Source organism: Papio anubis, chromosome X (genome assembly GCF_008728515.1).
Source record: "Papio anubis isolate 15944 chromosome X, Panubis1.0, whole genome shotgun sequence".
Classification (NCBI taxonomy): Eukaryota; Metazoa; Chordata; class Mammalia; order Primates; family Cercopithecidae; genus Papio; species Papio anubis.
Window position 1 is genome coordinate 129,538,826 of NC_044996.1, and position 22,349 is coordinate 129,561,174.

Sequence of the window (22,349 nt, forward strand, 5' to 3'; positions counted from 1 at the left end):
ATCAGCAAACTAGTAGTTGGGTTAATAGAATGAAGTACAAAAGATTAACCCCATCCTAATAACTGATCCTTCCCTTTGAAACATCACAGTGAACTATCTTAATGAGGCCAAATATTTGCTCCTCTGTAAGAGTGCCTCCATTTATCCAAAGCTGTCTTTGTTTGGGTTTCCCCAAATGCAGAATCTGAGAGAAGGATACAAGTGCAGGTAGTTTATTTGGGAGGTGCAGATAACACTGGTAGGAGAGTGGGGAAATGTGACAAAACAGAGAAGGCAGCCAATAAAGGATGCATTATCAAACCAGCTTCCACTGTGGGAAACTGGAGCTTAATCCTACAGGGCAACTCTGAGAAGCGGTGTGAAACCTATGCCTTGAGGGTTTTTAACCCAAGGAGAAAGGGAGCTGGGGTATTTATATACCAACTTCTGGCAGGAATTAACCTCTCTTGGGAGGAATTGTTTCATGGAAGTTCCAGCCTGCCTTACATATAAGGAGAGTGGCCTTCCACTTAAACATTAAAAGTAGACATTTGCAGTTGAAAGTTGGCTGGGGTAGACTTAAGTGTTAAGGCCCGAGGAATATGTGGCAGTTGTGAGAACTTGCCCAAATGCCTTAGTGGAAACACTGAATCTTTTTTTTTTTTAAATCACATACTTATTTATTATTATGATGATTATTATTATACTTTAAGTTCTAGGGTACATGTGCATAACGTGCAGGTTTGTTACATATGTATATGGGCAAGGACTTCATGTCTAAAACACCAAAAGCAATGGCAACAAAAGCCAAAATTGACAAATGGGATCTAATTAAACTAAAGAGCTTCTGCAAAGCAAAAGAAACTACCATCAGAGTGAACAGGCAACCTACAGAATGGGAGAACATTTTTGCAATCTACTCATCTGACAAAGGGCTAATATCCAGAACCTACAACGAACTCAAACAAATTTACAAGAAAAAAACAAACAACCCCATCAAAAAGTGGGCAAAGGATATGAACAGACATTTCTCAAAAGAAGACATTCATACAGCCAACAGACACATGAAAAAATGCTCATCATCACTGGCCATCAGAGAAATGCAAATCAAAACCACAATGAGATACCATCTCATACCAGTTAGAACAGCAATCATTAAAAAGTCAGGAAACAACAGGTGCTGGAGAGGATGTGGAGAAATAGGAACACTTTTACACTGTTGGTGGGATTGTAAACTAGTTCAACCATTATGGAAAACAGTATGGCGATTCTTCAAGGATCTAGAACTAGAAGTACCATATGACCCAGCCATCCCATTACTGGGTATATATCCAAAGGATTATAAATCATGCTGCTATAAAGACACATGCACACATATGTTTATTGTGGCACTATTCACAATAGCAAAGACTTGGAATCAACCCAAATGTCCATCAGTGACAGACTGGATTAAGAAAATGTGGCACATATACACCATGGAATACTATGCAGCCATAAAAAAGGATGAGTTTGTGTCCTTTATAGGGACATGGATGCAGCTGGAAACCATCATTCTCAGCAAACTATTGCAAGAACATAAAACCAAACACCGCATGTTCTCACTCATAGGTGGGAATTGAACAATGAGACCACTTGGACTCTGGAAGGGGAACATCACACACCGGGGCCTATCATGGGGAGGGGGGAGGAGGGAGGGATTGCATTGGGAGTTATACCTGATGTAAATGACGAGTTGATGGGTGCTGACAAGTTGATGGGTGCAGCACACCAACATGGGAAACACTGAATTGCTTCATTTACTGAGCTCCTCTGAAAACCGCTTTCCATTTCTAAAGGTTCACAGTATGAGCTCATTTACAAGTAGTTTAGCAACCTACATTTGTGGCACACCTGAATTAGTCCCAGTACTTAGGTTCAACATCAACTCTCCAGTCAAAGACATTTAACCTGAATCTCAATTTTTTTTCATCTGTCAGGAAGAGATATTAAGTTCTGACCTCCCTCACAGGCATGAAATGAGGCTCAAAATCAAAATATAATAATATGCATGAGGTGTCAACAAACTTTTCTAAAGGTCCAGATAGTAAACATCTTAGCCTTTGCAAGCCATGTAATCTCAGTGGCTACTCACCTCTGCTATTTCAGCAGGAAAACTGTCTAGACAATAGGTAAACAAATGAGCATGGCTGTATTCCAATAAAACTTGATTTACAAGATAAGTCAGCAGGCTAAATTTGACCTACCAATCCATGAGCTGTGTTTTGCCAACCTCTTATGTACATGAAAGACTTTTGTAAACTTTAATGCTGTGCACATTCTCTGTATCATTTATCCCTCACTCAATAAATCATTGGAATTCACTATCCCTGTCATCCTGGGGTTGGAATTCTTGGTTTCTTCCTTCATACGGCCCATGTTTACTGAGCACCTGTTCTGTGGAAGGCATCAGGCTGGCCCCGGGGCTTCAGTGCTAATGAGACAGACACAGTCCATGCCCAACACCCAGAATGGCAATCCTAAACCTGTTCTCCCACCAGTCTGCACAAAATAGCTATTCCTGGCCGGGCGCGGTGGCTCAAGCCTGTAATCCCAGCACTTTGGGAGGCCGAGACGGGTGGATCACAAGGTCAGGAGATCGAGACCATCCTGGCGAACACGGTGAAACCCCGTCTCTACTAAAAAATACAAAAAAACTAGCCGGGCGAGGTGGCGGGCGCCTGTAGTCCCAGCTACTCCGGAGGCTGAGGCAGGAGAATGGCGTAAACCCGGGAGGCGGAGCTTGCAGTGAGCTGAGATCCGGCCACTGCACTCCAGCCTGGGCGACAGAGCCAGACTCCATCTCAAAAAAAAAAAAAAAAAAAAAAAAAAAAAAAAATAGCTATTCCTTTGGACGAACAAGTGACAACTGCAACTGAAACTCTATCAGTGCCTGGGAGAGTTGGAGGCATAGGCAGCATTACTAAAACAGCTTAACCTCAAGGCCCCATGCTTGTACTGAATCCTTCCAAGGCCCTGGAAGGGGCCCTAGCAGTGATTCATATGGTCATATATTTTTGTCAAATTCACAAATACAAGCTATTTTAAAGCATAATTGAGTAAGGCCCCTGTCTTTTTCCACTCTGACTTATCCTCCATCACACTTCCCCTGTGTGAGATGGTTTCCCCGATTCTACGAGCAGTCATTCCAAACTCTTTTTAATAGAAAACATTATCACTGTGTGGACTTTGGAGTTATGGTCCATTGGGACTTCTTTCAGCCAGGCTCCCTTTTGAGGGACAAGAATTAACAATAGTTAAGTAATTATTCGCCATGGCTCTTTGCCGCCTTTGTGACCAAAACACTGTTGGAGAGGGCTGATATTAACAGTCACGATAACTTCTGGGATAAGAATTAGTGGGAAAATGTAAAATGACAAGAGGGGCTGTCAAATTATTTAAGGAAGCAAACTTCTAAGTTTAGGAAAACAGCTCAGGAAAAGCCAAGTAAAATTTATCAGCACTAAGATTTGGAAATTTACAAAGTCACCTTTAGCCTTCTGCAGGCTTGTATTCATTCCCGAGCTAACTTGAGCCCCATAATTTCACAACATTTACTCACCTAAGGACCAGCCCAGTATTCATGAAAAACCCATGAATGCAAGTGTTCATCTGGGTATGGATATGTATACATATGTATTTTAGTGTATATGTACACATGTAACTACATAAGGATGTTTGACATCTATGTAAAACTCTCTTGAAACAAATATTCAAATACTAGGAAAAAGTAACATCATCATACTTCCAAATATAGACCAATTATATGAACAATCGCTATAGTTCATTGAAAGCTTACCATGTGCCAAACATTATGCAAGCACTACACAAAATCCTACAAAGTAGGCACAGTTGTTACAGTTATTATTGTCTCTGTTATTTGGGTAAAGAAATTGAAGCACTAAGAGGTTAGGAACTTTCCCAAGAACAGTAACTTATAAGTGACGCAGCTAGGATTTAAACCCAGGTATTTTTGACTCCAGAACCTGATTTTTAACTACCACATAGTCACTTTAAGTGTAAATGTCCTGTCAAAAGGACAATGTCTTCACAAAACAACCTAGAGCCTTGGGAATGAATTTGTTCACCAAGAGTCATTGTAGGAAACTGGCATTTGTATGTCTGGGCTGGGGCCAGGGTTTAGGCACAGAGAGCATTTTCTCCTGGTGTAAATGTTATGGAAGGAACTCCAGGACTCAGTCTCTCACTCTTTCTCTTAATGCTTTTCCGTTACGTCAGTCACCCCAGTGATGATTCCACCTGTCTTTCTCCAGATTCCATGAGCCCCATTTTCTGACAAAGATGTCTATCATCTCTGACCCACTAAATATTGACACCATACACCTCTTCCCTGGGCGTCTTTATCTAAGTGAGGCACATATTCACTACAAGGTTTCCATATGAGACATATAAGTTTTGTTTCTTTCTGCTTCTAGTAGCCAAGAGGCCAGGCTAAAAATGATTGAGGTACAAGAAGTCTCTCAAATGGCACATAATTGAGTTTTGGTACTGAGCTATATGCAGATGGTCCTCAAGGTGTGATTTTTCTTGGTATTCACATTGTCTTAGAAATTCCACGCAATTTCTTTATGCTTCTGTTAATGTCCTTCAGCTGAAGACCTTCAGGAGCACACTTAGAGTCAGTGAAAGTTGACTTTTTTGACTTATTACAGTGAGAGTGAATGAACACCATGGGGAGCCATAGGGCATCTCAGTAGAGGTGTTAGGACTTATCACAGTATTTGGACTTGTAGTGCGTGATTTGGAGGAAAGTTCAGGAAGAAGGACTTTATTCCAGATTACATGCTGTTAAGAAATGATAATTCTATTATTGAGTATCATAATAAATCTTTTTTTTTTTTTTTTTTTTTTTTTTTTTTTTTTGCAGTTTTTACATTTATTTAAACCGAAAACGTGCACATGAGCTGTCTACTCATTTTCTTCACTGCGCAGCCTGGCGTTGGGGTTGGTGACTCTGATGGCCAGCTGGGCAGCTCTTTCCATGATGGCTTTGCGGTTCTTGGAAGAAACATTGTGAGCAATCTCGGCACAGTAAGATTTGTTGCACATCAGCAGCACTTCCAACTCCTTGACGTTGTGGACCAGGAACTTCCGGAAGCCACTGGGCAGCATGTGCTTTGTTTTTTTGTTGCTCCCATAACCAATGTTGGGCATCAAGATCTGGCCCTTGAATCTTCTACGAACCCTGTTGTCAATGCCTCTGGGTTTCCGCCAGTTACGCTTAATTTTGACATATCGGTCTGACTGGTGCCGGATGAACTTCTTGGTTCTTTTTTTGACGATCTTGGGCTTCACAAGGGGTCTGAGGGCGGCCATGATGCCTTCGAGGAGGAGATGGCTGCCACCTCCGTAGGCAGCGCCGAGGAAGAGAGCCGTAATAAATCTTATCTAAAGGAAGGAAGACTAGTATGAGGCTAACATTGTCATTGATAAGGCAGCATCCGTTACGTATATTAGCCAAGATAGAAAGCCGTTTGATCATTTTTGTGGTTTGAACAATGTTCATGCTTTTGTTTGTGTTCAGACATGATACAAGGTGGTCTTATTTTCTCTTCATCCATCGTGGTCACAGAGTGGGCTTATCTGAATCTGGTGCTCTGTGAGATTGTTTATGCTTATCAAGAAAACACCACAGTTTAGCTGTAAGTGCCAAGCGAGCTCTTAGCAACACCAAGGATTAGCTAATAGGACCAGGCCAACTCTTGAGTAGTAGAGATGCTTTAAATTTGCTGTTTTCTTTAATATTTTCTAGTTATTGTAGTTTTAAAAAAAAAATTGATCCATAATAGATGTACATATTTATGGGGTACATGTGATATTATAATATATGCATGCAATGTGTAATGACCAAATCAGGGTAATTGGGATATCCATCATCTCAAACATTTTTTATTTCTTTGTGTTGGGAACATTTTATATCTTCTCTTCTAATCATTTTCAAATATAAAACAAATTATTAACTATAGTCACCTTACTGTGCTATTGAACTTATTCCTTCTATCTGACTATATTCTTGGACCAGGCACACTGGCTCACTCCTGTAATCCCAGTGCTTTGGGGCTGACACAGGAGGATCACTTGAGGCCAGGAGTTTGAGATCAGTCTGGGCAACATAGCAAGACCCCATCCCCACAAAAAACTAAAAAATTAGCCAGGCGTGATAGTCCTAGCTACATATCTATAGTCCTAGCTACACAGGAGGCTGAGGTGGGAGTATCACTTGAGTTCTGGAGTCTGAGGCTGCAGTGAGCTATGATCATGCCACTGCACTCCAGACTGGGCAACAGAGTGATGTCTTTAAAAAAAAAATAAAATAAATTTTTAAAAAATAAATTTAAAATAAAATAAAATAATTGAACTGTATTTTTGTACTGATTGACCAACCTTTCTTCATGCTCTCCTTCCCCTACTCTTCTCAGCCTTGTCACCACTATTCTATTCACCAACTCCAATTAATTTTTTAAGTTCCCACATATGAGTGAGACCATGGAATATTTATCTTTCTGTGCCTGGCTTATTTCTTTTTTTTTTTTTTTTTTTTTTGAGACTGAGTCTGGCTCTGTCGCCCAGGCTGGAGTGCGGTGGCCGGATCTCAGCTCACTGCAAGCTCCGCCTCCCGGGTTCACGCCATTCTCCTGCCTCAGCCTCCCGAGTAGCTGGGACCACAGGCGCCCGCCACTTCGCCCGGCTAGTTTTTTGTATTTTTTAGTAGAGACGGGGTTTCACCGTGTTAGCCAGGATGGTCTCGATCTCCTGACCTCGTGATCCGCCCGTCTCGGCCTCCCAAAGTGCTGGGATTACAGGCTTGAGCCACCGCGCCCGGCCGGCTTATTTCACTTAACATAATGTTTTCCAGTTCCATCCATGTTGTCGCAAATGACTGGATTTCATTCTTTTTGTGGCTGAATAGTATTCTATTGTGTATGCATACCATATTTTCTTTATCCTTTCATCTGTTGATAGGCACTTAGGTTGATTCAATATCTAGACTATTGTGAATAGGACTACAATAAACATGGAAGTGCAGACATTTCTTTAATATGCTGATTTTCTTTCTTTTGGGTATCTACCTAGCAATGGGGTTGCTGGATCATATGGTAGTTCTATCTTTAGTTTTTTGAGGAATCTACATACTGTTTTCCAGAGTGGCTATACTAATTTACATTCCTATCAACAGTGTATGCACTTACTCAGTTTTCTTATCCTTCAGCGGATGTTTCTGAGCCTCACCTCTTGAATGAATAAGTTCCATCATGCCCACCTCTCCTACATGTAGAACTCATAGAAAAAGACAAAGTATCTCAAAGATGCTAACAGTGAACCTTAGGCCTTCTAAAAGATCTCCACATTGGAGTGGAAAACACAGACACAACTTTTTCTCTGCCTTAGTTTTCATTTCCTCATAACATGGAAATAATTCCATCTGTAGCTGTACCTAGAATAGAAAAAATTACAGTGCCCCGTTGCTTGTGGCCTAATTAAAGTAGACTAAGAAAAGAGAAGTAAGCATCAATGCAAGCTGAAACCTGAAATTCAACAGTCCAAAGGTCACACAATGGCACGTTAGCTAACAATAAGCAACCAAGTGCTTGTATAATCTGTGTCACAGTAATGATTGTAACCAAGTGGTGAGAATGAAAAAAATCTGCTTAGGACAAGTCTCAGAATTGGCATTCTGTCTTTGGAAGCTATTTAATAACTGACCTCTCTCTGGGTAGCAGAGGGGACCTTCCTCTTTCCTTTTGTCTTGGGCTCTGCTTCCCCTCCAGTCCTTTCATCCTCTTGACTGTCACCTCCCTAATAGCCACACTGGCTGGATTCCTATGAACCAAAGCTTCCAAATGTCCTTCAGTGCTGGAGAATAAAGCATTTGACACAGACACACATTGTTTCTGTTTCCCGGGCTGCTAATGATAAAAGTTGCCATCTTGATGTCCTCAAAGAGAAACTGAAACTATCTGCCAGTAGGATTTGTGTTTGTCTTTCAGACAATACAGTTTTTCTCCCTGCATTGTTCATCAACTCTTGAGTGTGTTTTCTCTGCAAGAAAAATATTTTCTAGAACTGAAAGTTGTCAGCTTGTTCTGATTTCTATTACCACATATTAATTTGCAAGTTCTACAACTTCATATAAACGAAATTATGCAAAATGTAGTCTCTGTGTCTGGTATCTTTCCCTGAGCATGTCTGTGAGACTTATTCATATTATTGTTTGTATCAGTAATTCTTTTTTATCACTAAGTATTATTCTATTGTATGAATATACCACAGTTTGCTTATCTGATCTGTAGATAGATATTTCATTTATTTCCAATTTGGGGTTATTAAAGATGAAATTGTTGTAAACATTCTTTTTTTTTTTTTTTTTTTTTTTTTTTTGAGACTGAGTCTGGCTCTATCGCCCAGGCTGGAGTGCGATGGCCGGATCTCAGCTCACTGCAAGCTCCGCCTCCCGGGTTCACGCCATTCTCCTGCCTCAGCCTCCCGAGTAGCTGGGACCACAGGCGCCCGCCACTTCGCCCGGCTAGTTTTTTGTATTTTTTAGTAGAGACGGGGTTTCACCGTGTTAGCCAGGATGGTCTCGATCTCCTGACCTCGTGATCCGCCCGTCTCGGCCTCCCAAAGTGCTGGGATTACAGGCTTGAGCCACCGCGCCTGGCCGTAAACATTCTTATACATGGCTTTTTGTGGACATATGTTTTCATTTATCTTAAGTAAATACGTGGAAGTAGAAATTTTGGGTCACAGAGTGGGTGTACGTTTAACTTTATAGGAAACTGACAAATGGATTTCCAAAATGAATATATTATTTTACACTCACATCAGCAATGGGACTTCCAGTTGCTCCACATCCTCACCAACTTTTTTTTTCCCGAAAGTCTTTAAAATTCTAGCTATTCCAGTGGCGTTTTATAGCATTTTAAAGTTTTCTGATTGTCCACATCAGTAAGAATGCTAGATTCAATTCTTATATTTTTTTTTTGTTGGCTGGTAAGCAAAACTAGAAAAGGTACAAATTTTTCTTTAAAATTGCACTAAAAACACTAACCATAAAAAAGATTGATAAATTGAACTTAACTAAAATTAAGAACTCCTGTTCATCAAAAGATACTTTTCCGGTAGTAAAAAGGCAAGCCACAAATGGAGAAACATTTTTAGATCTACCAAAAAATGGCTCATATCCAGAATATATAAAGAACCCCTACAAACAAATATAAAAAAGACAAATAGCCAAATTTAGAAGCAGGCAATAGACTTGAACAGGCACTTTACAAATAGAATATCCATATGGTCCATTAGTTCATAAAAAGGTGTACAACTTATTTAAATCTCAGGAAAAGTCAAACTTAAATCACAATAAGATATTACTGCACATTGAATAGAAGGTCCAAAATTAATAAGATTGATAATACCAAGTGATGGCAAGGATGTGAAGCAATTGAACTTTTCATATGCATTATTAGTAGGAATGTAAATTGGTAAAGCCACTTTAAAACACTGATGGTAACTACTTAAGCTAAATAAGCATCTACTTAAGATAAACATGACCTAGCTATTAACTCCTAGGAAATAACCAAGAAAAATGAATGCATATGTGTTCCAAAGACATATACGAACTTGCCCATAGTAGCCTTATTCATAATAACTTAAACTGAAAACAACATTAATGCCTGTCGATAGGAGAAAGAGATATCAATTGTCATATATTCATATAATAGAAAAATACACAACAATAAAAGTGAACTACAAAAAACATACAGTGACATGGATAGCTCTCACAGACTTGATGAGTGAAAGAAGCCAGACCCAAAATGACATAGACTATATAATTTCCTTTGTACGAAATTCATGCACAAGCAAAGTTAATTAATATTGCTTAGCTGTCAGAATACTTTTTATCTCTAAAAAGAGGGTATTGGGCCGGGCACGGTGGATCACACCTGTAATTCCAGCACTTTGGGAGGCCAAGGTGGGTGGATCACTTGAGGTCAGGAGTTCGAGACCAGCTTGGCCAACATAGTGAAACCCCACCTCTACTAAAAATACAAAAAGAAAGTAGCCGGGTATGGTGGTGGACACCTGTAATCCCAGCTACTCAGGAGGCTGAGGCAGGAGAATTGCTTGAACCTGGGAGGCGGAGGTTGCAGTGAGCCGAGATCACACCACCACATTCCAACCTGGGCAACAAAGTGAGACTCCATCACAAATAAATAAATAAATAAATAAATAAATAAAGGGGGTATTGACTGAAAGGGACATGAAGCAGCCTTCCAGAGTACTGGAAATGTTCTATATTTTGATCTGAGTCATAAAAATTCATCAAGTTATATATGTATAATTAGTGCACTTTATTGAATACTTAAATATTTTTTTAAACTAGCAAAGATTAAAGTAAATATATTGAGAATTTAAAATCAGGCAATAAGGAATTAGTCCCTTAAAATACGTAACCCTCAGAATGCTTAAGTGCTATAATTCTCCCCTCAAAATAGTAATTATTTATTTGCTTTCTAAATTGGGATGGAAAATATTCTGAATGGATGCTGTCTAGTTTGTAAACCATTGCCCAGAGACCTGGTTCTTAGGATCTTTTCAAGATGGCTTATTATCTCTGATATGTCATGACCTCATTTGGAAGGATTAGAAGCTCTTCAATGCCATTAACATTTTAATATTGGATTATAGCCTTCAAATTAACTCATATTTTTTCTGGTCACTTGGTTTCACCAATATAAATTTGGAGAAAATTACATTATAAACCATGCTTATGAGCTATAACCCTAATATTGAGATGCCAAGCCTGCAAGAAAATGGTAACATACTCAAGCATCCTGGCCAGAAAATATGGTTTGCAGCACCACGGTATGATGTTCATCCAGGTTTACGTGTGTGTGTGTGTGTGTGTGTGTGTGTGTGTGTGTGTGTGTTTCTGTAGTCTGGCTTACTTTCCTTTTATAACCGATGTTTTGCAATTTAAAAAATATTTTTGTTCCTGTTGTCTTAGATCTAAATAGGAGCAAAAACAATATTTAAAACTTTACTCAATTTTTTTAGATATCATTTCCCACACTTTCCCTTATGTTACATTAATGCCAATGCAAAAGAAACACACTGATTGGAGGGTGGAGCAGTAGGGGGAAGAAGCAAGAACAAAAATCTTATTGGAATAGCAAGAAGCCCTTTCGAGGGACTAAAATGACAACAAAGAGATTATGATTTATAAATTATAATAATACTCATATTTAGCAACTCAACCATAGTATCAACACGAAACTGTATAAGTTTCATTTTTCCATAGAGGAAAGACTAAGGGCAAAATAAACTACATGAATAATGAAATTTCAAAATGCCTTTATAAGAATGTAAATTTTGGGGCCGGGCGCGGTGGCTCACGCCTGTAATCCCTGCACTTTGGGAGGCCGAGGCGGGCGGATCACGAGGTCAGGAGATCGAGACCATCCTGGCTAACACGGTGAAACCCCGTCTCTACTAAAATACAAAAAATTAGCCGGGCGCGGTGGCGGGCGCCTGTAGTCCCAGCTACTCGGGAGGCTGAGGCAGGAGAATGACGTGAACCCGGGAGGCGGAGCTTGCAGTGAGCCGAGATGGTGCCACTGCACTCCAGCCTGGGCGACAGAGTGAAGACTCCGCCTCAAAAAAAAAAAAAAAAAGAATGTAAATTTTCCTTTTTTGTCACTATGACGGCCAATTCTGCTCATATTAGAGTGTTCGCTCAAGTTTACCATGTAAATCCTTCCTTTGGAGTACATGTGACAGTAAGCAAAGCAGTTTCTGAACATACTTGATAAGTTCTTACTGTATTGGGTAATGTAAGGTCTAGTCATGAAATATTTATTTGGTAGGAACAATTCTTCCTCCATTTGATAAATACGTTCTTCTTTGACTTCTGAGAGTGAACCTATAGCACTTTTTTCCTGGGGATTCCTGACTGAGGAAGACAGTGCTGATATGACTGGCTGGGGTGCAAATTTAAAATGGCAAATTTTATTCCACAGGAATCACATCCATGTCCCAGGCTTTCCAGATGGGCTAGCCAGCCGTGCACAATAGGTCCCAATTTTGGTTACTCTGCTATGGACATGCTGAGTGAACCCTCATATATCTGGTGTAATGCATAAAAGTGAGGCTGCCACTCAGCAGAAGAGAAAAATTGACTTGGTCAATCACTGAATTTAAACAGGTGGGTTAAATATTTATTTGCAAAAATGTCCAAAAGTGGGGTATTTACAGGGAACAAAAAACCTTGTATCACAGTACCTCAAAGAAAAAAAATCCGTGTATCACAGAACATCCCTCAGAGCTACAAAAAGAATGTGACAATTAATCGAGGGAAGGTTCCTCCCTAGGCAGGCCTTCACCATTTATTGTGAAATGATTAAGTTTGATTTTAGAACACGTTTTGCTTTTAGCAAATTTTTAAATTGCTTTAATTCTTTGCCTTGATTGTTTTGGTGACAGATTCTCAAGACACACCTGAAGGAACATTCATTGAGGACATTGTGGGACATTGGAGTATAGTGACATGTTACATATTATCCAAAACCAAGTGGTTTTTAAAGTTTTTAATAATATTTTTTATACTATACATTGTTCAGCTTACAAATGGAGAAATTTGTATTAATTATCTGAGATGCCCAAAGGGAACATTTTGTTAGATGAAGCTATGATCTGGATACAGTTTGTTTGTCCCCACTAAATCTCATGTTGAAATTTAGCCCCCAGTTTGATGCTATTGGGAGGTAGTGCCTAGTGGGAGGCGTTTGGGTCATGAGGGTAGATCCCTCATGCATAGATTAATGCCCTCCCTTGGGACTGAGTGATTTCTCACTCCATCAGGTCCTGAGAGACCTGGTTGTTAAAAGAGCCTGGCACCTTTCCCCTCTCTCTCTCTCTTGCTTCCTCTCTCACCATGTGGTCTCTGCACATGCTGGCTCCTCTTTGCCTTTTGCCATGAAAGGAAGCTTCCTGAAGCCCTCAATGGATGGAAATGCTCAATCATGAACGTTCCAACCAGCAGAATTGTGAGCTAGTAAACCTTTTTTCTTCCTAAATTTCCTAGCCTCAAGTATTCCTTGATAGTAATACAAAATGAACTAAGGCAGATGGGAATGTTACACTAAAGTACAAAGCAGAAATACACTTCCATCCACAGTTTCATGGGTACACCGACTATCACTTTTATATTTTTTTGTACTTTAACTTAATTTCTGACTCCAAATACCCATTTCAACAGGCTAACGGATTACTAAGCCTCTGTACTTCCTGTGGTGCCCCACCTTCTCGTCAATGTTGTATCAAAATGTTGACTAGAGGCAGGGGTGAGGAGGGCTTAGAATGACCATCTGATTTTCAGTCATGGCCCATGAAGGCTTCTGCTGAGTCATCGCCTATCTCTAACAACATCTCCACTGGGACAAGGACATAGTTTGCTACTTTCAACTGTAAAATGAACCACTGAGCCAATCAGGTGTATGTGGCTTAATTTCCAAACTGACTCTGGTATAGCATCACATGACAGATAGCAGACCTGAGGGAAATAAAAATATTTTACCCATATATATATGTAACTATATATAGAGAGAGTTATCGATTATTTAAGTTCTCCTTAAGAAATTTAGAGGCCGGGCGCGGTGGCTCAAGCCTGTAATCCCAGCACTTTGGGAGGCCGAGACGGGCGGATCACGAGGTCAGGAGATCGAGACCATCCTGGCTAACACGGTGAAACCCCGTCTCTACTAAAAATACAAAAAATTAGCCGGGCGTGGTGGCGGGCGCCTGTAGTCCCAGCTACTCGGAGGCTGAGGTGGGAGAATGGCGTGAACCCAGGAGGCGGAGCTTGCAGTGAGCCGAGATCGCGCCACCGCACTCCAGCCTGGGAGACACAGCGAGACTCCGTCTCCATTCATAAACCCTTCCAAAAAAAAAAAGAAATTTAGAACACCAACTTGTGAGGATAAATTCCATTCATCAGGGCAAATACAGATTGCAGGTAGCCCTGGAGCTGAGGAATAGGTTTGATTTTTGGTAAACTTTGTGAGTCCACAGCTTTCTGATTGATCTTGCACTGCTCTGTTATCTTGTATTTCTCTTTTTCTGTGTCAAAGATCTCACTTTTCCTGATATCAGGTGAACCCCACCCCCAATATTCAATGTGGGTTCTTTTCTATTTCCCTCAGTGTTGGCTGGTCTGAGAAATAAAGGGAAAGAGTACAAAAGAGAGAAATTTTAAAGCTGGGTGTCCGGGGGAGACATCACAAGTCAGCAGGTTCCGTGATACTCCCTGAGCCATAAAACCAGCAAGTTTTTATTAGTGATTTTCAAAAGGGGAGGGAGTGTACGAATAGGGTGTGGGCCACAGAGATCACATGCTTCACAAGGTAATAAAATATCACAAAGCAAATGGAGGCAGGGCGAGATCACAGGACCACAGGATGGGGCGAAATTAAAATTGCTAATGAAGTTTCAGGCACGCATTGTCATTGATAACATCTTATCAGGAAACAGGGTTTGAGAGCAGACAACTCGTCTGACCAAAATTTATTAGGCGGAAATTTCCTCTTCCTAATAAGCCTGGGAGCGCTACGGGAGACCAGGGCTTATTTCATCCCTTTGTCTTTGACCGTAAAAGACAGCCATCCCCAAAGCAGCCATTTTAGAGGCCTCCCCTCAGGGACGCCTTCTCTTTCTCAGGGATATTCCTTGCTGAGAAAAAGAATTCAGTGATATTTCGCCATTTGCTTTTGAAAGAAGAGAAATATGGCTCTGTTCCACCCGGCTCACAGGCAGTCAGAGTTTAAAGTTATCTCCCTTGTTCCCTGAACATTGCTGTCATCCTGTTCTTTTTTCAAGATGCCCAGATTTCATATTGTTCAAGCACACATGCTCTACAAACAATCTGTGCAGTTAATGCAATCATCACAGGGTCCTGAGGTGACATATATCCTCCTCAGCTTACGAAGATGACGGGATTAAGAGATTAAAGACAGGCATAGGAAATCACAAGGGTATTGATTGGGTAAGTGATAAGTGTCCATGAAATCTTCACAATTTATGTTCAGAGATTGCAGTAAAGACAGGCGTAAGAAATTATAAAACTATTAATTTGGGGAACTAATAAATGTCCATGAAATTGTCACAATTTATGTTCTTCTGCCATGGCTTCAGCTGGTCCCTCTGTTCAGGGTCCCTGACTTCCCGCAACAATCAGGGCAAATACAGATCACAGGTAGCCCTGGAGCTGAGGAATAGCTTTGATTTTTGGTAAACTTTGTGAGTCCCCAGCTTTCTGATTGATCTTGCGCTGCTCTGTTATCTCACATTTCTCTTTTTCTGTGTCAAAGATCTCACTTTCCTGGTGTCTGGGCCTCCACAGCTGTAAACGTCAGCAAGATGTTTAGGAATTTTTACATTGCTGATATGAATTTTGGTTGAGGTGGCAATGAAGAATTTCTGGTGTGTTCTTCATAGAGGAATTCGATTGAGGACCAGAGGTCTAGTCACAAGTAACAAACCACTACCCAGCTGCTTCAGGAAAACCACTGTCTTGCCTCTATGGCATCCAGTGAAGATGATTAGAACAGTCCAGCGGGTAATGCTGGCTCGTAGTTTTCTCCCATGCTGACTGAAGCCATGGCTCAACAGCTTTTGAGGCACATCTTCAGTAGGATAATATCTAGTCATTTTGAGAAGTTTAAGCACCCAGGTACCACCATTCTTGTCACCTACCAACTGATTTTGTAACACTTGCAAGAACCTTCTCCTTTTTCTTTTCAACCTTGGATTTAGCAGCTGAGTACTTCCGCTTGTACATGGCCTTTCTGGAATACATAGCAGATCGGGAATATCTGCGAATTCTTCTGTCAAGGACAGGATTGCAGCTGCAATGGCACTTCCCCTTCTTGGCATTTTAGCCTTGAGGTAACTACCCTTTTCACCTTGCCACCAGCATCAGCCTTCTTGGCTTCGGGTTTCTTGTCTTTAGTATCTGGCTTCTCAACTTTTTCACCTCCATCTTGCAAGATGAGAAATAGCCAAAATATATTTTTGACATATTTTGAAATGACCTTGCAAATCTGTCTTTTATGGGAGAAATTTGCTTCTGTAGAGAATCTCCATTAATACAACCAGGTCTTTCCTGGATCTAGGAGAGATGAACTGAGAGTCTGATGCCTTTAAGGACTGGAAAGAAACATTTACCATCTATTCTCTCTAAGGGCTGCTACCTATGAGGCTTCATTTACTTAAAAAGGGTCTTGCCCCCCAAACTCCCTCATCTTAACTCAAGCATTCCTTTCTACTGACTTCAAGTCTTTAGACAATAGCTTAACTCTCAACCAGCTGTCAACTAAAAAATACATAAAACCTACCTATGACTTATAAGCCCACACTTAGAGATGTCCTGCCTTTTGGGGCCAAATTGATATATACCTTCCATGTATTGATTTATATATTTGCCTGTAACTTCTGCCTCCCTAAAATGTACAAAACTAAACTGTAACATGACTGCTGTAGGTGCACTTTCTCAGGACCTCTTGAGACTGTGTTCCCTGGGCCATGATCATTCATATGGGCTCAGAATAAACCTGTTTAAAATATTTTGCAGAGTTTGTTTTCTCTGTTAACAATACAAATTTATTAACATACACGTGGACACAGGAGTCCAGCAAATATGAGGCAAAAAGGGCCAGATGGTTGAGGCTTAATTATTCTCTTCATAGGGGAGAGTGAAGTGGGGTGCTGTAGGCAATTTTAGAAAGGTAGTTCATGACTTTTAGGGAAAATAAATGGGCCTGGGATACAGACATTATCTTTTAAATTATTTTCTTAGGAAACTAAATGGGAAGCTATGGGAAGGTGATGGGTGGAACTGTACTGTGAACAAAGACTGTCTTCTTATGTAGATAAAGTCTCCCAGGTAATCTCTCAAAACTGCCCTCAGAAGCACAGATGAAAAGTCTATCCAGGTGTGGTGATGACTTTTAGTCTCTTCTCTTCTCCAATGATTAATCATTCCTGGTTATTTGACAATATTCCCAAGGAAGGGTTCCTAAGACATTTGCATTTCTTTTAAAAAATAAATATCCTTAGTCAGATAAGGAAATACCAGAGTTTCTCCCTGCACTTGGGAGAGGGAGGAGAGCCTTCCAATTTCTTTTAATTCTAAGTGCTCAGCATGTCTGTTGCGGGAAGTCAGGGACCTCGAACGGAGGGACCGGCTGAAGCCACAGCAGAAGAACACAAATTGTGAAGATTTCATGGACATTTATTAATTCCCCAAATTAATACTTTTATAATTTCTTATGCCTGTATTTACTGCAATCTCTGAACATAAATTGTGAAGATTTCATGGATGCTTATCACTTTCCCAATCAATACCCTTGTGATTTCCTATGCCTGTCTTTACTTTAATCTCTTAATTCTGTCATCTTCTTCATAAGCTGAGGAGGATGAATGTCGCCTCAGGACCCTGTGATGATTGTGTCAACTGCACAAATTGTTTGTAGAACATGTGTGTTTGAACAATATGAAATCTGGGCATCTTGAAAAAAGAACAGGATAACAGCAATGTTCAGGGAACACCAGAGATAAGACTTCTGGCCGCCGGTGAGCCGGACGGAACAGAGCCATATTTCTCCTCTTTGAAAAGCAAATAGGAGAAATATCGCTGAATTCTTTTTCTCAGCAAGGAACATCCCTGAGAAACAGAATGCGCCTGAGGGTAGGCCTATAAATGGCCCCCTTAGAAGTGTGCGGTCTTTTATGGTTGAAGCCGAAAGGATGAAATAAGCCCCGGTCTCCTGTAGTGCTCCCAGGCTTATTAGGACAAGGAAAATTCCCACCTAATAAATTTTGGTCAGATAGGTTGTCTATTCTCAAACCCTGTTTCCTCATAAGATGTTATCAGTGACAATGCGTGCCTGAAACTTCATTAGCAATTTTAATTTCACCCCATCTGGTGGTCCTGTGATCTCACCCAGCCTCCACTTGCTTTGTGATATTTTACTACCCTGTGAAGTATGTGATCTCTGTGACCCACATCCTATTCATGCACCCCCTCCTCTTTTGAAAATCGCTAATAAAAACTTGCTGGTTTTATGGCTCGGGGAACATCACAGATCCTGCCGACATGTGATGTCTCCCTGGACACCCAGCTTTAAATTTCTCTCTTGTCCTCTTTCCCTTTATTTCTCAAACCAGCCAAGACACCTGGGAAATAGAAAAGAATCCACTTAACCATCAGGAGCGGGTTCTCCTAGTAATGCCAAACCACCATACTTTTGGGGTATTATTCTTTGTGCCCCAACAGTAGTAAGAGGATATATTTGAATGTGGTTGAAGAATGGTAGTAGAACTTTGGACATTTGATCAATAGATACCCATGACTACCACAGTGGGAGATCTTGCTGTGAAATGTAAATCCCACATATTTGAGGACTACAAGTATAACTTTTGGTGAGAAATGATTATTTCTAATTTCTCTTGATCTATCTTAGCTCCATAACAGGTTCTAACTTACAATAGAGAAGAGAGGGGATACTCAATAATACTTTGTTAGTTGACTAATTAAGGTATAAAGGTCTTTAAATCTTGTATTAAAACATGGACTCCAGTCATGGCTCCGCCACTAACTAGCTACATGATGTTGGGCAAGCCACTTAGTTTTACTTGGCCTCAGTTTTCTCAACTGTAAAATAAAGAGACTGGATTTAAAAATACTCAACCGTCTTTGGGCTCCCAAAGCATGTAATTGATTACAGCCCAACTAAGGAATCAAGTTGCAAAAGATTTTCTGGAAGAAATGAATCCTCAGGAGATGTTAAAAAGAAAATAAATATCAACAAGCAAGGATAACAAAAGAATCATTGAATCTTCATTTAATTACAAGGGTAGCACATCAATGAAATTACATTGTAAGCTAGAAATTCTGTTTTCAACAAAAGTAGGGAAATATAAAGCCAGATTGATTCCTAATTGGAGAGAAGACCTGTGTGTGTGTGTGTGTGTGTGTGTGTGTGTGCGCGCGCGCACGCGTGTGTGTGTGTATCTAAAGGCACTCTCCATTCTCACTTCGGAACAAAGTAAGTATGTCCTCAATGACCTGGATTTTCTACTGTGACCTCTCCTCTAAACTGGGAAGTCAACAGGGACTTAGCAAAAGTTTTAACTTAGCTGAAATCATTCAGAACGTTTGAAATCAATTGAAACCTTCTCCCTGGATGTAATTCAGATAATTCTCTGCCCACCATACTTCAGAGTAAGTAAAAGTGAGGAGAGGTCAAAAAGTCATAGTTTCCAAATTCATCAATAGAACAAATCACTCAAGACATTTGAATTAATTTTTCTTGTTGTTTAGATTCCTGTCTTTATTATAGAGTCTAGAACACAGATCATAGACTTATACTCAACCCTAGATTTTTATCTTGTTGTACACTATCTTTTTTTATCAATAATAAAGAAGAAAAAGGCTATAAATGGAATTGGAAGAATTATGAGCTCATCAGAAGTGGTCCTGGGATTTGTTCCTTCATGTGTAAGATATTCAAAACACTAGAGGATGGGTGTACAATAACTTACAGTGAGCCTGTATTGACCTTCCATATCTCCCAAAAAGCCTGACATGAAAAGATGACATAGAACATTAAGATTGTCTTTCTAAGTAATTTACCCTGGGAGATATGGAATACATTAGTTATTGAAAGGATGCATATAGGAAATGTCAGATTATACGATTCAGGCCATGATGGACCATGGCAAATTAAAATAGCAAGAAAGTAGAAACTGAGTAAGTAAAAGACATGTGTTAAGGAGAAGTCAGACAGAAGGCAGAGGAGAATGGAGTAGATTTCCAGAGCAATGCAAAAATGCCATGAGAAAGGCCTCCTCAGATATAATGAAAGAAGTGAATTCCTAGAATCACCTTTTACCTGCCATTTCAGTTCAAACCACCTGGATCCTAACTATAGATGAGCACTTTCCTTGTGGTAACTTGAGAAAGACCTTATTCTTTGAGGCCAAAATGCTTAGCTAACATAATGAAAAATGTTTAATACCCTATGGCATTTATGTCCAACAATTCAATCCCACAGATAGGACAAACTTATTAACATCTTGTGAACACCAATGGCAATTCAGTCCAACTCCCCATTTTGCAAATGGGAGAACTGAGGGCAAAACAGTAAAATAATATAACCAGTATCATGCTGGTAATCACTGTCACTTGACTGAAATATAAGTCTTCTTTGGTGGCTGTTTCTAAAATGGCTCCTAGTGATCTCTTCTTCCTACTATTCGTGCCTTCATGTAATCCCCTCTCCTTAAGTGTGGGCTGGACCTAGTGACTTGCTCCTAATGAGTAGAACATGGCAAAAGTGATACAATGTCACTTCAGTGATTAGGTTGCCAAAGACTGTGACTTCCATCTTGCTTGCACTCTCTCTTTGGTTCTTCTTGCTTGCTCACTTTGATGAAGCCAGTTGCCATGTTGTGAGCTGCCCTATGGAAAAGCTTATGTGGCAAGAAACTGAGGGCTGCCTCTGGTCAACAGCCAGAGAGAAACTGAAGCCCTCAGTCCAACAGCCCATGAAGAACTGAATCCTGTCAACAACCATGTGAGTGAAATTATAAGCCATCAAACCTTGAGATGACTACAGTCCCCGTCAGTACCTTGTTTGTGACCCACTGAGAAACCCTTAGTCAGAAGACTCAACTAAGCCTTGCCCGTGTTCCTGATCCATGGACTATGAGATAATTAATATTTCTGTATAAAGCTGCTAAGATTTTGGGATAATTTGTTAGGCAGCAAAAGACAAATAATACACACCCAATGCCTAGACCAGTGCTTTTTGCTCAACAGCGGATTCCTGCAGATTCAGTAGTATCCATGTTCACCTCTATTTAGATGGAAGCTGTGCCTGTGATTAACCTTTGATCCCAATACCAGGTGTTTTCACTGCTGACCTTGGCAAGGAAACAATATTAAAATGACATTGGAGCAAGTAAAGCTTGGGTGTGAAATTAAAACAAATAGAAACAAACAGTTGCTATCTCTAAAGTGAACACCAGTTTCTGTGATCTGGAAGCACAGACACGAATTATCTACAGCTGCCCCTTAAACATTTCATCAGTAAATGCACAGCAACAATCTTGTTCCTGGTGATGTTCACAGTGAAAACAAACACTCTTGATTGATTTTTTTCCCTCCAATAGAATGAGTTACCCATGTTCTTTGTCAGTGTGGGCAAACATGCGTGCATATGTATATGAGGAAAGTGCATATCTTTCTCACTTGTTCACTATAAAGAGTTATGGAAATCTAAGATTTCCATTCAGTTTTTAAAGACTTTGATAGCTAGTCACAGAGTATAAATTAAGATAATGAAAATTTCTCATGGAGAATAATTTTATCATTTTTATTCATCCATTTACTCATTAATTCATTCACTTACTTATTCAGCAAATACTTACGATGAATCTACTATGTATCAGGTAATGTTCAAAGTCCAGGAGACCAAACAATGAATAAGATAAATTCCCTGACATCAGGGATCTTGTGGTCTAGAGGGGAAAGTAGACAAGAAACAGACTCTTTCTGCTACAAACCTGTAACACATGACCAAAGTAACCATTGAGTCTTTAGATTTCTATAACTTTCCTAAATTTAAACAATCTTACTGAAATTTTACAGACCGTTAGTTTTTATCTTTCTAGATGAAATTCTGGATCATACCACATAAGTCATTTTTGTAACCATGTAGCCATTCTATCAAAACTAACCTGAGGGGCCCATGTTTGTGGCAGCACTGTTCACAATAGCTAAGATTTGGAAGCAACCTTGTGCCCATCAGCAGATGAACACATAAAGAAAATGTGGTACATATACACAATGGAGTACTATTCAGCCATAAAAAAAGAATGAGATCCTGTTAACTGCAACAACATGGATGGAACTGGATATCATCATGTTAAGTGAAATAAGTCAGGCACAGAAAGACAAACATCACATATTATTACTTGTTTGTGAGATCTAAAAATCAAAACAATTGAACCCATGGAGATGGAGAGTAGAAGGCTGGCTACCAGAAGCTGGGCAGGGTAATGCAGGACTGGTGGCGGGAGGTGGGGTCAGTTAATGAGTAAAAAAAATAGAAAGACTGAATAAGACCTAATATTTGATAGCAAAACAGGGTGACTATAGTCAATAGTAACTTAATTGTACATTAAAAATAACTAAAAGAGTGTAACTGGGTTGTTTGTAATACAAAGGATAAATGCTTGAGAAAGATGGATACCCC

General features: G+C 40.0%; 2 pseudogenes across 1 annotated transcript; both read right to left on the reverse strand.

The window, feature by feature from the left end:
* Positions 1-4,899: 4,899 nt before the first annotated feature.
* Positions 4,900-5,421, reverse strand: LOC101005960 (annotated as a pseudogene). Its single transcript, XR_641819.4, has one exon. The product of XR_641819.4 is annotated as a 60S ribosomal protein L32 pseudogene (transcript).
* A 9,794-nt stretch (positions 5,422-15,215) lies between these two features.
* Positions 15,216-16,166, reverse strand: LOC101010117 (annotated as a pseudogene).
* Positions 16,167-22,349: the final 6,183 nt, after the last annotated feature.